General features: G+C 39.3%; 2 protein-coding genes across 10 annotated transcripts in view; both read right to left on the reverse strand.

Moving 5' to 3' along the window:
• The window catches only part of BBS9 (Bardet-Biedl syndrome 9), a 488,279-nt gene that overhangs the window by 129,241 nt on the left and 343,296 nt on the right, over positions 1–15,742 (reverse strand). The gene's annotated exons all lie outside the window — the stretch shown is intronic.
• The window catches only part of LOC142488850 (uncharacterized), a 55,011-nt gene that overhangs the window by 15,840 nt on the left and 23,429 nt on the right, over positions 1–15,742 (reverse strand). The gene's annotated exons all lie outside the window — the stretch shown is intronic.

A 15,742-nucleotide genomic window follows, 5' to 3' on the forward strand; every position in this document is an offset into this window, starting at 1 on the left:
CTCCCAGCACCAGCACTCCCACTCCTAGCACCAGCACTCACACTCCTAGCACCAGCACTCACACTCCTAGCACCAGCACTCACACTCCTAGCACCAGCACTCCCAGCACCAGCACTCCCACTCACAGCAACAGCACTCCCACTCCCAGCACCAGCACTCCCACTCACAGCAACAGCACTCCCACTCCCAACAACAGCACTCCCACTCCCAACAACAGCACTCCCACTCCCAGCAACACCACTCGCAGCACCAGCACTCCCACTCCCAACAACAGCACTCCCACTCCCAGCAACACCACTCGGTGCACCAGCAACATCACTCCCCTGAACAGAACGTTCACTCCGACGCGTACTCCCACGAGTAGCACTCCCACCAGCATCACTCTTCCCACGCTTTGCGGGCATACTTCCAGCACTCACAAAAAACAGACAAGAAATGTACAGGCAATCACACGACCCACTTCCACATATAAAACAAGACAAAGATGTAAACAAAACAACAAAGGACAAAGCTCACCCAATACACAACAAGTCTCTCAGTCAATATGCAAATCTTCAATCGTCCAGCTCTGTGCGTCTCTCTCTCTCTCTCACTCCCAACAACACAGAGAATGATTAGCAGTACACGTTGCCTTTAAATATGGCGCGCAATCAAAAACATGCTTGTTTCGCCTGATTCAGCAAGATTTGTGATTGTGCAACCTAACAGCACCCCGCCACGCACGCCGATACACCTGTGTGTGATCGGCTCATCATCGTGAGAGTGGGCGGATTTGTTTTCTGGTTGATTTTGAATGTATTCGGCACTTACTGCATACGGAGAGGGAAAAACGCCAATAACATGACTAATCGATAAGCTTGCCGATTTCACATAATCGTCGCTTACTGCATGAGGCCCTAAGTTCTTTCAAATCTAAGGCTGGCTCACATTTTAATCTGGTCTGTAACTGTTTCATACGCTCATAATATATATTTTCTTTGACTGTGCACGCAATGTATTGTATATAATGTATACCCTGTTCATTTATATAACTGTATTTGTAACCATGTACTATTTGTTTTACTCTGTGCCCAGGACATACTTGAAAACGAGAGGTAACTCTCAATGTATTACTTCCTGGTAAAATATTTTATAAATAAATAAATAAGTGGCAAGCCAGCCATGGATTTAAGAGGTTAATATTAAATATATGACAAAAGTTTATTTAATTAACTTATATCATCTATTCTTAGTATTCTTTACTCTAAAACACCTATTTCAGAGTCTGCATGGGAGTAATGCCAGGACTTAAAGCAATGCCAATGACGTCAAGTATGGCTGTTACTTTTGTATATAATTATGTTAATACAGCGTTAGCTCAGGGAAAATAATGCCTGTTCCTGTTTCAGGTAGCATCACTGTATGTTCATGGATTTAATGGGAGTTTGGTGAATGTAGGTCTATGTGCGACTGCCTTTTTAAATAGTCTAGCCCTAAAACAACTCAATTGTCTCCCTTAAGAGAATGCACCTTTTTGTTGGATTGATTACCTTTCTGATTTATAATGTTTGCCCTCTTTAATAAGAAAACTGGAGTGAATCTTTACATTGCTTGGCAACTTAATAAGGAGGAGATAGTAAAGCAGTTTAGTGCTTTTTGTTCATACAATTGATAAAGCACTGAAGGTCAGTTTGTTACCTTGCATTCTGAATCAAAAGCTGGGTCAACCATGCTGCAGGTTATTTGATTTTGAAACAAAACAAGACATCAATTGTGGGGGTAGAAATTGGCTAGTTGCCATTTGCACAGAGCTTCAATATAAAATATCAAGAAAGCTGGTGGATATAAGATGTGAAAAAAGTAAATTGTGTATAATAGTGCTAATGGTCCCAAGGCTCAACAAAGTATCCGGCCGCTCCTCCTTCTCCTACCGTGCACCCCAAAACTGGAACAACCTACCAGAGACTCTCACATCCACCACCAGTTTAAGTTCTTTTAAATCTAAGGCTGTCTCACATTTTAATCTGGTCTGTAACTGTTTCATTCGCCCATAACATATATTTTCTTTAACTGTGCATGCAATGTCTTGTATATAATGTATACCCTGTTTATTTATGTAACTATTTGTAACCATGTATTATTTGTCTTAACTCTGTGCCCAGGACATACTTGAAAACGAGAGGTAACTCTCAATGTATTACTTCCTGGTAAAATATTTTATAAATAAATAAATAATGTCAATGTATAAATGTGAAGTGCACCTATCACACCCGTGATAAATATCTAAATACCTTTTACCGATAAGGAAGGCTGCCTGGAAAAATAAATGACCACTCAGGATCAAATATAACACATACAAACAAATATTCCAGTGCCTAAATACAAATAAATACAGTGCAAATTATTACCTGACCATATAAATAGTCCAAATTTGAAAACCTGCAGTCCAATTTCTGGTGGAAATAAGATGCTCGTTTCCCCAGACATACACCCATATTTAATAACAAATGCTAAGCGGTAAGGCATTGTGTAGCCCATTCTACAGAATAGGCTGTAAAGTGCTTTAAGGCTTAGCACTGCTCAATCAATATGGCCCATAGGGTTAAAATCACTAAAGGTCAGTATATATATATATATATATATATATATATATATATATACATATTTATTTATATACTTTTCTTTCAAGAATTACCACTGTTTTCACTAAAAAAAAAATATTTATAAATGGGTAGGGATATTAATTTTATTTGCATACACAAAGTGTTTACTCAGCGTAAAATAGCCCTAGTCATACAAATAGGCAATAACTCATACAAATTAGCGTTGGGAGATACCCCCACAGTTCTACCACTTGGTTATGTAATACAATAACCTATGGCACAAAATATAACCCCGTAGATGTCTGAAGGTACCAATGCATTGGAATGTGGGGAGCGGAGACTAATACCGGAAATAAAGAAGGCAAAACATATGGTGCAATATGTCTCGGCTAATTAGGTATATCCTAATAAAAAATTTCAGATATCTCATTTGCATGTCCCCAAAGGGTTACAGGCAGTATGAAATGCAATATGGATTCTCAGGATATGTTCTCTCGGTAACCACCCTTCTTGTCTTGGAATGGAGAATTTGCTCGTGGCCATTTCAGTCGCAGCCGATCTGCCACTGGACACTGAGCTGCCGGCCGCTTCTAACATAAGGTACGTTCTAGTGGTTAGGGTAGAGGGTTAACGTTAGGGTTTTTAGGGTAAGGGTTAAGGACTTGCCTTAACTTTGAAGCTACCGGCAGCAAGGTGAGTTGTGGCCAAGTGTCAGCTGTCAGTTGGATGCAGCAAAACAGCCGACCGATGTTCCAATTATACTCTTAATTCTCACCAGGGGAAAAAAAAGAAAAGAAAAAAGAGCAACGATAGTGCAGAGTTTTGGTCTTTCATAAAAATTAAAAATAAATCAGACTCCTGAAAAAGCACGTAGCGAAATGCATTGTCATCGGTTGGAGGGAGGAGAGAAGATTCAAGTCAGAAACCTCGAGATTGGAGGAGACCAGGGTGGTCTGCAGACGGTGTCAGATCTCTGGATAGCTGTGAGATTTCCCCCCCGAGCAGGGAGATTGAGTCTCCGATACCCTCTTCTTTGTATTATGAAAGCTTTTTAGAGTTTTTAAGATGTGTATGTTTTGATAACAATTAAGAGTAGAATTTGTGGGACACTGTTTTTCAGGATTACCCTGTACATTGTATACATACTTTGATGTGTTTTCTAAACCATTTGAAAATTATAAACATTTTCTCAAACATTTGTGTGTGCAAGTTTTCTATTTCGAGTGCGGTGTTTACATTAATACTTTCTTACATTTTTTGTGTTCACGATACCAATACATTGTAAGTGAATGTCTTCAGGCACCAAAGGGTTAGCATACAAAAAAACGTAAACAAAAACCCCAAAAAAGCATAACATTAATACAGATATAGCAAGATAAATTGTTTCCGGCACCAGGGCCAGCTCTGATTATTAAAACTATGGGGTCCGATACAGAGGCATGGACTACCTGCAGTGCGACTGCTGCAGACACTGTCTCCGACTCTGCAGACTTTTGATTTTTCGACTGTGGCACAGGGGACAGCGAGTCTTGCTAAATCTAAATGTGCAAGAATTAAACCTTTAGTGGCCCAAGTGGCTAGTTATATATATATATATATATATATATATATATATATATATATATATATACTGCACTATCGCAACTGGACTAACACAACGATGTCCATATATATATATATATGTGGTATATATTGCATTCGTCGCAACGTATTATTCTTATTGTGCCGAATGCAATATATACCATTGATATTTGGGCTGCTATACTAACGGACAAAAAATGCTATATTGGCACATTAAAAGAAACAGCAAGGGAACAAAACCCCTCTAATGCGTTTCGTGCAGTGTTTGCGCTTTATCAAAGGTTAGAGGGGTACAGCCTTTTCTAGATTAATATCTGTGAGGGACAGAAATAAATCAGAATAAAGAAGGCTTCATCTATAACCCACATACTGTAAATCTGAATATTGTGTTTTATTAAAGACTGCAACGGTTCAATTTCTACCCAGCTATTTTGTAAACCTGCTTGAAATGTATTTTGTTTACCACGGGTAATGGGAATGCACCTATAAATGCAAGGAAATGCATGGTAAATCGCATAACGTGAACATGTTAACTAATAAGGGGACTAAACTTAATTGAGGGTCAAATACAGGACCATTTTACTTTTATTTTTTAGACAGTGAAACAAAGTAGACAAATGTGACTAAAATACCCCTTCTTCAGTACACCAGCAGACAAAAATACAATTTATCTAATGTGCTGGGTTTCTGCTCTCTGAAAAGATTTTTCAAGATTAGGGCAGGATTAAACATAGGGCACAGAGTCTCTTGACATTTTTTATTTGTTTGTCTTTTCAGTTGCCATAAAGGCCTCATTTAATAAGTAGTTGAACAAGTGTGTTCCTGGGCCAACACCTTTGTTGCAAACTGTTGTCTGTAAGCACTTTCCTCTGTAGCAATACACAAAAGAAAGACTTGCAAGACATCAGGGACAAAAGAAACCACTGATTTAAGTAGCAGTTTAATTAAAACTGAACAACAGACTGCCACTCAACATTTAAAACGCTCGGGTTCATTAGTCAGGCTGAATGACTTCCAGAGGTTTTGGAATCCAATCCCTTTTACTGCAAGTTACAGGCCAGTGGAAACAATACGTGCTAAAAGGATTGACATAATATATACAAGGGTACTGAAGTGGGGAGATAGAAATGTCCATATACCCTACATAATTACTCTTCCATAAAATGTACAAAGCGATGTTCCAATGTTCCCCTTGGGTAAACACCTGCTTACAGAGAGAGAGATGTCATTAAAAAGTGACTACATCTTGTCTCATGATCCCTTCCAAATTGAGTGTCGTTTTACTGGGCTATGTCAGCGCGCGGATATTTTAATCTCATGTTCTGGACAATTAACTGCAACCTTTGTTTTCTGTATAGGTATTTTAAGTATTTAAGTAAAGGCTGAAAGCAGGGAGAATGAGAAGGCAGATTAGATACTGAGAAATTAAGAAGGACATAAGAAAAAAGCGACAAAGCTGTAAAATGTGGCAGCATTCTTATTTTATTTTTAAGACACAGTGCTAGGTAAATTAGGTCAATTATGGCTAGAGAGATCAATTAGTGTCATGTCACTTATATTTGGGGGAAACGGACACTACTTATTTATTTTAAAAAAAATTCTAACACGCTACTCACCAAACTCAGTACTAGAGTGCGTATAAAAAAATAATAACTTACTTATATAGAGTTTTTGTAAATGTCAATTTCAGATATGCTAAAAAGCCGATTTCCCAACTACCAGTCTTTTTAGGGAGAGGATGCATTAAAAATACCAGAACAGAACTGCGCTGTTTGGTATTTTCCTTGGATCATTTTCAATATATGGTACAAACTTCTAATTTACCTTGTGAGCCTGTGCAGAACATCTGCATCAATATTAACACAGATCATGCTCCACTCTCTTCCACCATAACCAGATCATGCTTCATTGTTTTCCTCAAGGCTTCTCCCTTACCCCAGTAAAGTCATGTATTCTCTTTCCAGAAATGCTTCTATCATGTCACAGATACCAATGATGCTCCAATCAGGCACAATTATGTCTCGTCTCTACATTCAGCAGATAAAGAGTGGGACACCCCACTCTAACCCCTAGTTTGTATTAATAAGTGATGTTTAGCATGTGTGCTACCAGGGAGATAAATGCTATATCAAAAAGGAATGGGATGTGTTTGATGAACACTTCCCATATGGAAAGACCCTATTGAGGGTGCACAACAGACTTAACAAATTATAATTTGTTAAGTCTGTTGTGCACCATTAATAGGGATCTTTCCATATGGGAAGTGTTCATCGAACACATTCCATTCCTTTTTGATATATCGTCTCTACATTCCCAAGAATTCATTCTGCCTTTTCTAACCTTTGCCTTCTGTCTCAAAGAAGCACATAAGGCCAAATCCACACAGCTCAGTTAATTAGGACTCATGACGTCATGTTACTCAATTTAATAACGGACGTTATTTTCCATGAAGTAATGCATAGACACCAAGCTAATTATATGCAAAAACAATAGCCACTGTTTATCTCATTAGCATTAGTTGAATGTCACATCATTGTAGCCAATAACGTCACTTTAAGTATTTGTTAGTCATCCAGACCAAGAGAGAGTGGAAGAGATAGAGAGAGGGAGGGAAGTGAAGAGGGAGGAGGAAAGAGTGAGGGAGGGAAGGAGAGAGGGCAACAGAGAGAGACAAGCAAGCACAAGCACATCTTGCATATTCTAATGATTATTATAATTCCCAGGTAACTCAGTGTATATCACTGGGTACTCTATTAAAGCAGAACTGGATCTCTCTGTCTCTCTCTCTCCTAGATGGGAGTAACGCCACCTTTACTCAACTAATGTAGCATTACGTTTGTGGATAAAATGTTAGGGAGATCGCCTCTTTTGCATCTCATCGCTAGTGGCCGTTATAGTGAACGCACTGCTCTTCCCACGAGAAAAACCTCACTTTACGTTACGTTCTTAGCTTTTGAAGATATGCGGTATGGCATAATGTGACATTAACTTAGGTTAAAGTAGATGCACAGATTTCTTAGTGCATCTGCATGTATGAACATAGTCGCTCTTTTGATGTTTCATCGGTCAACAATTTATGTAATTGATGAACAGTGCATTTGATTAATGGTAAGGTTAGAGGAGAATGGCGAGAAGAATTGTTTTTACATATCTTCATGGTTCACACCTTTTTTAATTGGGTTTCATTCAAACTTGCACCATATTTATGTACATAGAATTTAACATGGATAGGTGTGTAAAATAATTGCATTTAAACCTCAACTCTAATTCCTTTGGGGCGAGAACATCAAAGCTTCGTTAAGGCAGGGCAAATTAGATTATTTCCCCTGAGTTTAACGGGTATCCACAAAGCTGATTATATGCAAAAACAATAGCAATTAGTTATCTCACTAGAATAGGCTTAACTCCATGTTAAGTTAGCACTGCCTTGTGTTAGCTTAACATGACACACGTTACGCCTGTCTCTATCTAGACTCTGAAATATAAGAGGGAGAGAAAGACACAGCACAAAGCACGTTGCACTGGGAACTAGGACGTGGACATGGTCTGCATTAAATGAAATATAGGAAAGCCCAATGCTACATCCAATGTGACAAAAATACACAGTGAAATACTTATATATTCTCTTGGCCAAAGCGTTATAAGCCTGCAAGCCACATCAAGGCATGACCAGTGAGCAGGTCCTAACACTACCTAATAAAATTCTCATTTACCTCTATTTGGAGGGAGAATGACCACATTAGGTCTGTCCAAACACAGGAACATGAAAAAGACCTGCTAACTTAGAAAGTGGTGAGAGGCAAGCTTAAACCCTGGGGTAGGGGCCACTAACCTGCAAACAACTGATAACAGCTGAAAATTAAGGTTAATGAACACACAAAATCCCAGCAAGCTCAATAAACCCCAAAACCCACCCCATAATATATATATACGATACCGTTCAGATGTCAGGCAATCAAGAGCTAGCACTCAAAAATAGTTTTGCAACAAAGTGTATTAGTGAATGAGTGGTTACATCAAAAACGGGACCTTCCGCAGGGAGATGTAGGGGAAGACTAACAGACACAACATATATATATATATATATATATATATATATATATATATATATATATATATACACACACACACACACCCAGGCTGTGAATAGTGTTACCAGAAAGAACTCATTAACCCAAACCAATTAAAAAATCAATAAAACCGTGAAAAAGTCGTCATGTGCTGATCATCTAATGTAAGGTTCTGGGGCTTACCAGATCGTCGTGCGCTCGGTGCAACGCGTCCCTCGCAACCACCCGGTAGGGCTGGGACATAGCGTTCACTGGTAGTCTAGGTGACCGTCCGGCGCATGCGCATAGGTATAGCACAAAATGCACGTATGACGCATGCGCAGTGAGGAGGCGTACTCTGGTCCAGTGAGCAGGTCCTAACACTGCCTTTAAACGAAGCCAGGATAATGTCCATGAGTATGATTAGTCACAGGTGTGAGCAGCAGAGTTCTAAAGCAGCAGTGCGCAAACTGGGGGGGGTGCAATTTTTCTGGGGGGGTGCGGTCGATTGCAGAGGCCCCGCGCTCTTCCCCAAGGCATTTAATTTAATGCCGGGGGATCGCATGAGGCCTCTGCAACATTCCACTTACCTTGATTGAGCCGGCTGTGTGACCCGTCGCCATGGCAACGCGGCATCAAATGACGCCGCGGGGTCATGACCCTTTCATGCCGGAAAGCAAGGTAGGGGGGCACGAGCACCGGGGGGGAGGGGGGGGGGGAGATCAGGCGTGAATAGTTTGCGCACCCCTGCTCTAAAGTATGCTGTGACCAGGGAGCTATCCAGCATCAGAGATAGTTGAGTGCTAGAGCTGCTGCCCTGAATAGCAGAGACTGCGAGTTCTAATCCTGTTGGGCCTGACACTAGTCACAAGGGGTATAGATCTTATGGAAATCAGTATTTCCATAGTATAGGTCTTATGGAAATCTTTTAGGAGGTGCGGAGCGTGAGTCATTTAAATACATTTTGCAAACTTCATTAGCATATCTAAAGGTGTGCCCCATGTTGAGCACAGGTGTCTCTCCAGGTGTAATCTCCCTTATAACCAACAGCCGTTCTTTTTGAAAATCAGTAGCTGGATACCCGTTAAAAGCAGGGAAAATAATGAACTCCTCTCTCCCCCGGATGAAGCTAACGCCACCTTTAGGTATGACATAACTAATGCATTGTTAAATCCCTGTGTTAGCTATAATGGAGCTCTGTTGATAGGTTTGCATTAGCACAAACATCCATTATAGTAATGCAAGGGCTTGTTTCGGCTGAAAACAGCATTGGCGTGCTGTAGAGATACCCGTTAGCACTTAACATGACTTAAGTTAACGCCACTTTACGTCAACAACCGAACTTTGCGGATCTGGGCCTTGATTGGGAAATGACCACCTTAAATTGAATGTGGCCCTTCGTGTGTATTGGTCCCATGTTTAATAACTTTTATTAACTGACATACTGTAATACCTTTTACATCCCATTAATATATAAACTATATATGTGTGTGTCCAACTGAAAAGTTTATGAGAAAAAAAGAGAGAGAGAGAATGGGAGGGAGAGAGTGCACACTATGCAGAGATCTTAGAATAACAAAATATTATATTAATATATCTTCATAATTCATGCACTTTTTAATTGGGTTTCATTAAGGCTTGCAACATATTTATGTATGTATTATTCAACATGATACACTCCAGCAAGTATTAAGATGTGCGTGGAAAATAAGAACATAAATTACATACCATGATACTGTATGTTGTCGATGTTTTTGGGTAAGAAAATACATTTTCAAAACAATTTAATATTTTCTGATGTTGAAAGCACAGTCTTTATAAATAGCCCCAAAGATGTTGATCTGTCCAATAACTTTTTACGGGTAACACCTGTCATATGATATGGTAGTTCATCGTAACAGATGTAAAGAGCTAATATTAACTGATCCTGAAAATATAGTGCATGTTACATGGTAAAGTGCAACGTTGGCTATAATGTAATTGAGAATATATACTTCTATGGCATTCGTATCCCATATTTTGTTTAAATCCTCCAAAATCCGACTAGCATGTCAGCATGATTACTTGCTATATTGTACATTAGAAACGGTCAATTAAAATATATCCTACTTAACCTTATGACAATCATTTTTAGTTTGTATATGGCACTGGAAATGTATACAGCGCTGCAGCTTGCTAAATTTATAGGTACCAGTAATCTCTACTTAGAATAACTCAATTAATTTTTTTTGTACCTACATCACCAGGTGAAGTAACTGGTTCAAGGGTACAATAAGCTAGTATTAGTACTGTAAGCAAAGTCTCTAACATCCAAGAATTTGGGGGGATATATAAAGATGACATACTTGGTTCTGATTTTCCCTTAAACAGATTAATGATATGTTAATGTATATTTTGGTAGGGGTCCTATGTTTATATAGTATGTTTAAGAATATATGCTCCATTTTTCTCAACTCAGGTACAATGTTTATAGCTGTAGGGAAAAAGTATGGGAACTCTGTTTTAACACAGACCAGAAGTCACTTCTAATACAGTTGCTCCCTGCTGAGATCAAGCCCAATATATCCTGTTTGACCAGAATCCTGAAATATTCAAACTGTCCTATCAGCAATGTACGATAGCCACGGCAACTGGGGGTTAACTGACAGAAAATAGCTTTGTTAAGGATAACTATAGCAACGATAGCTGGGCTGGGGGGTAACTGAAAGGAATATGGCATTGTTAAGGACAACTGACTTCTGTTAAGTGTACATGGCAATTTGGCAACCTGAATGAATTGTAACTATGTGACAACAACCCGAAAGGGCTATAAGAACTGATCCATGTGCCCATTAAAGCAGACCAGTGAGTGAGAACGATACCTTGTGTCCGAATTATTCACTTGTCTCCAGGCGCCTGTCCAGCTATCCTGTCCAGCACATTGAACCTGAAAGGGACCTCCCGGGAGGCAGTCTAGTCCACAGGGTAGACCTGCTACCGTTGGCGGAAAGCAGACCATATCTTCATGATATTTCTTACATTTGATGCAGATCTCTTAAAAGGACAATGGCACATAAACCTGGCCAGCTTAATAAATGAACACCATTTGTTTCAACATTTCTTATTGTGGAGATCATCTCCTCCTCAAACACTTCCAATAACCACTCCCCGAATCACTAACTGGCGTAAGCAAAATAATCACAGAGCACCTTCATGCAATGATGTAAAGAGATGCAATTAATATTATGTACATTCGCACAGTTCCTGCAGCAATGGTCCAGTTTGTGATGCTAGATACTTATGCATCAGTGTCTTTACGACTAGCTCCCTCCATCTTGTTACACTAAAGTCACATTGAACTTAAAGTTTAGACGTATTGGATTCCAAGCTACAAATTTCTATTCCACATTGTGAGTTACAGGAACTACTCAAAATTGGAAATCCACAATTTACAGAAATGTTAATGGTCCCGTGGGTTGTTATGGTTTACATTTCTCCTCCATATATCATTTTCATGTAAAATGACATATTATTGGCAATATTAAAAATACACCCAATGCACACATGTATAGTTCTATTCAATTAATCTATAGTAGTTCTAGCTAACAGTAGAAATGATCTGGTGCTTCCAAACAGACATCCATCCAGCATATAATGCTTAGTGATAAAAATAAAGGAAAACTAAACATATACTAAGAGCTCAACCTATTACCAAACCTAAACTATACAATACAAATTAATGAATGAAAGTAACGTGAACTGAATATAACTTATATAAAAGGTATACCAGGTGTGCAAAGGATCCCACAGACGCGTAATAGTGAATGAGGGAGTGGCTGCCTAAGGATTAACAACAAACCTATCCATAAGGCTAGTACAAATGGTGACAAAAAGAGAGAAAATAAAAAATAAAAAAGTCCTCAGAGGTGGACCTGGCGCTCCGAGTCGCGGCCACGAGGAGGAGGTTAACGCAGGACCTTACCTCCATATGCACCGCTTTACTATCCTCTCAAGCTAGCGGACGGCACATTGTATCCTGTCTATAGGGCCGGTCAGCATGTGAGAGTACTGCTGTAAGTCCTTATTGTTTTATTACATTTTATATGGTATCATACCATTGGTTTTTCTATTCCATTCTATTTTATGTATGTATTCGCAACTGTGTGGAGAGGGTTAATACCATCTGGCAATCCACTGATATCCAGCCTGCACACCAGAGCAAAAGTTAAAGATACCTTTCAAGGCCCTTTATCTTCTACTTTTAAGTAAGTAGCCAGCAGCGGTGTGGGTGCGAATGATTAATCAGAGGTTACTGCGCAATGGTCGTTTTGTTTTGTGTAATTGCAGATTCAGATCCACAATCCAAGAGACTCTGAGATATCCAATTCCGGACCCATGAACTGCCCCTATATTCATATAATGCTTAGTGTATAAAAAGTTTAACGCACCACCATAATATAGGTATACCATGTGAGTAGCAGGTATGGGGAGACTAGTGTCTAGTGTATCCGGTCAGTATACACATAAAGCAATTACTGACACAAAAAAAATGTCCCACCGACTAATAATATAACAATGGTAGAAGCATAAGTAGAACTCACTTTGGTAGATATTTGGTAAGTCTTTAGAAAGTCCAATGATTTGCATTCATGTAGGTAGAACAGCAAAACATATAGAGGAAAAACAGAGCACCATCCAGGGCAAAAAAAAAAAAGGATCCAGAGGGATCCTCACTCACAAAAGAAATAATCAGGCTTAAAATAACCTCTAGAGAGGCAGCATAACACAACGCATTTCGCGCTTCATCTTCGTGTAAGCGTTATACGCGTGAAACGCGTTGTTATGCTGCCGCTCTAGAGCTTATTTTAATATGATCCAATAAAGCCGGACCATTTATTTTATGAGTGAGCCCCCTCTGTATCTGTTTTTTTTACCCTGGATGGTGCTCCGTTTTTCCTCTATATGTTTTATAGTAGCAATGAAGGCTGACAAAGGTGATGGTCTATTTATTTCCTAAGGTTTTGTGTAATCAGTTTTACTCTGTGTTGTCTGTGTTACAAATAGATGGCATGTCTAAGACAAACTCAAGTGGCCTCATATTTAAAAGCACACTAAGTCATGCTCAAATTTTGTTTTAACGTAGCAATCCATGCTGGTTTTTATGCTTTCATTTTTTTTTACATAGGATTGAAGCAGGGGGTCTCCGAAGCTGGAACCCCTTAATTTCAGCTCTGGGAACCCCTGCTTCCGGAGATATTTACCTTCGTAGAGGGTGCCGGTAGCCACTCAGCTATCAGAGTTCACGAGATTCAAAGCTCTCGCGCCCTAAGGGCCAATGGGAAGCTGTGCCATCATCCTGTTCGGCTTCCGATTGGCCCATGTGACATGGGAGCTTTAAACTTTAAACCTCAGCTAGCTCAGCCGGAGCGGCTTCCTGCACCCCCTATGTTAAAAGTAGGTCTGTATCTCCGGAAGCAGGAGGGTCCCAGAGTTTAAATTAATGGGGTTCAGCTCCTGAAACCCCCTGCTTCAAACCTGTGTTAAAAAAAAAAATGTGCCTTTAAACAAAAGTAAAAGCACTTTATATTTCAACGCCTGATCGCAATGTTTATTGTAAAATTCTTATGTAGTTTTCAGTTTTGGAGAATTTTTTTTTTTTTAAAGTTTTCTTGCAAGAACAATAAATACATGGTATTTGGTGCTTTATATATCAGCTCTGATCCCTGCAGCTTTGCAATTACTGAAGCATTTTTTGCCTAATAACACATTACTTCTTCCAGTTAAGGCTTATATGTAAACCCCATGCATTATATATTCTGTGTTATGGATCATTGCATTCTTTACAGTTAGCAATTTGGGACTAAATTAGCAATTTAACGTATCTTACATTTGGAAATAATCATTAAAATAATGTAGGAGGGAACATTGTGGAATGATTTCACTTTTATAATAACTAAAACATTCTGTTAAGTAGGACAGCACCCTTAATTGATACATTTACAATACTAAAATACTTTTTTTTCTCACTTTATTACAGAAAAATAACAAGCCGTGGATAAGTTTTACAAAAGCCAAAGTCTATAAAAACTTTTTTTTTTAATCATTGGGCTTTGTCAGATATACAATTATCCAATGCCTTGTCAGGGCTGCTTGACATTTATTGTTCTACACATTGCAATATCATTGGAAATTATAGCTGGCAGTCTAGTGGCTGTTCCAGAACTGATACTTCATACCTAAAAAAAAGAAGCCATTTTATTGTACTATATGCTTCTTTCTGATGGCCGTACGGAGACCAAAAATGCTTTATTATTTATTTTTTCCACGAAAATAATTTTCTTCGCATAATGCAAATCAATGGAAAACGACACCTCCAATTTTTTCTTAACAAATCTCCCGGGAAATACATTTTCATACATTGAGTACTCAGATAGCACTGACTTTTTGAAAACACTAGCCATGACAAACCGCTGCAGGTCACCTGGTTTTTTTCCCAGTTAGAAAAGGGGAGAACAGAAGAAAGGGTCCCGCAACCCTTCTTCCAGCTGGTATAGCTGTCGGACACCCGTTTACAGCTCCAATTACATGTACAGTACGCCATAAGTAGGTGGATTTTTGGAGAATTGAATGTGAATGCACACGCACTTCAAATCTGAATTTGGTAGGAAATGATGTCAAGTGACACACAGCATTCCACTTTTAGGTGAATAATCACATTTACTTTGTACACAGAAATGCTCTTCAATAAATAAATAGGCTTTTTACTTGGAAAAGGAAAGAATATATATTTTGAATTAGAGGAAATATAAGATGTTTACATTATGGGATGTGAGTCCTCCTTTAACCCTTTTACTACCAGGAGACTGGCTTCTGAGTGCCGCAGGCCTTCTAGAATAGCGACCATGGGATCGTCAGAGTGATATGAACGGAAGGAGAGGAGGCTTTGTTACAATCGCGATCTCTCTTCCAAGAAAACAAGCAAAGTACCATGATGTTACTAATAATAACTTTGTTTTCTATAACGCTTTTCTCTCAATGGGACTCAAAGCGCTTCACAATTACCCTAGCACATAGGAATTCTTTTGACAGGCACAGCATGTTCCCTGAACTTTATTAGGGCCCCTTGAGTGCTGGCCCTCATGATGTTCAGAAGATGTCATAACGGCACCCCATGGGTTAAGAAGCATACATTTGCTTTAAAAGAAATAACTCCAAAAATGAGGAAACCAATGTTACATTTTCCCAATAAATCACTGTCAAAACTAAATCTGTGGAGTGTTCACCCCCTAGTGGTGAAAAATGTTGTTTGATTCTTCCTCACAAGCGATGTATGTCAGCAGCAACCTACTGCAAACTAAAGGCCTCGGATATAGTAAGCGCTTAGGTGCTGCTGCTCGCTCTCGCTTGCTGACGCTCGCGCTACCAGGAGCTTTTTGCTGTCCTGACAGAGGAGACAGCAAGCGCGCTTGGGAGGCGGGTATCACTGTGTGTGTGTGTCACTTGGTAGCTGTCAGTGTGTGTGTGTGTCACTTTGCAGTGGTCTGTGTGTTT

The sequence above is a fragment of the Ascaphus truei genome, chromosome 2, assembly GCF_040206685.1.
Source record: "Ascaphus truei isolate aAscTru1 chromosome 2, aAscTru1.hap1, whole genome shotgun sequence".
NCBI classification, from domain to species: domain Eukaryota; kingdom Metazoa; phylum Chordata; class Amphibia; order Anura; family Ascaphidae; genus Ascaphus; species Ascaphus truei.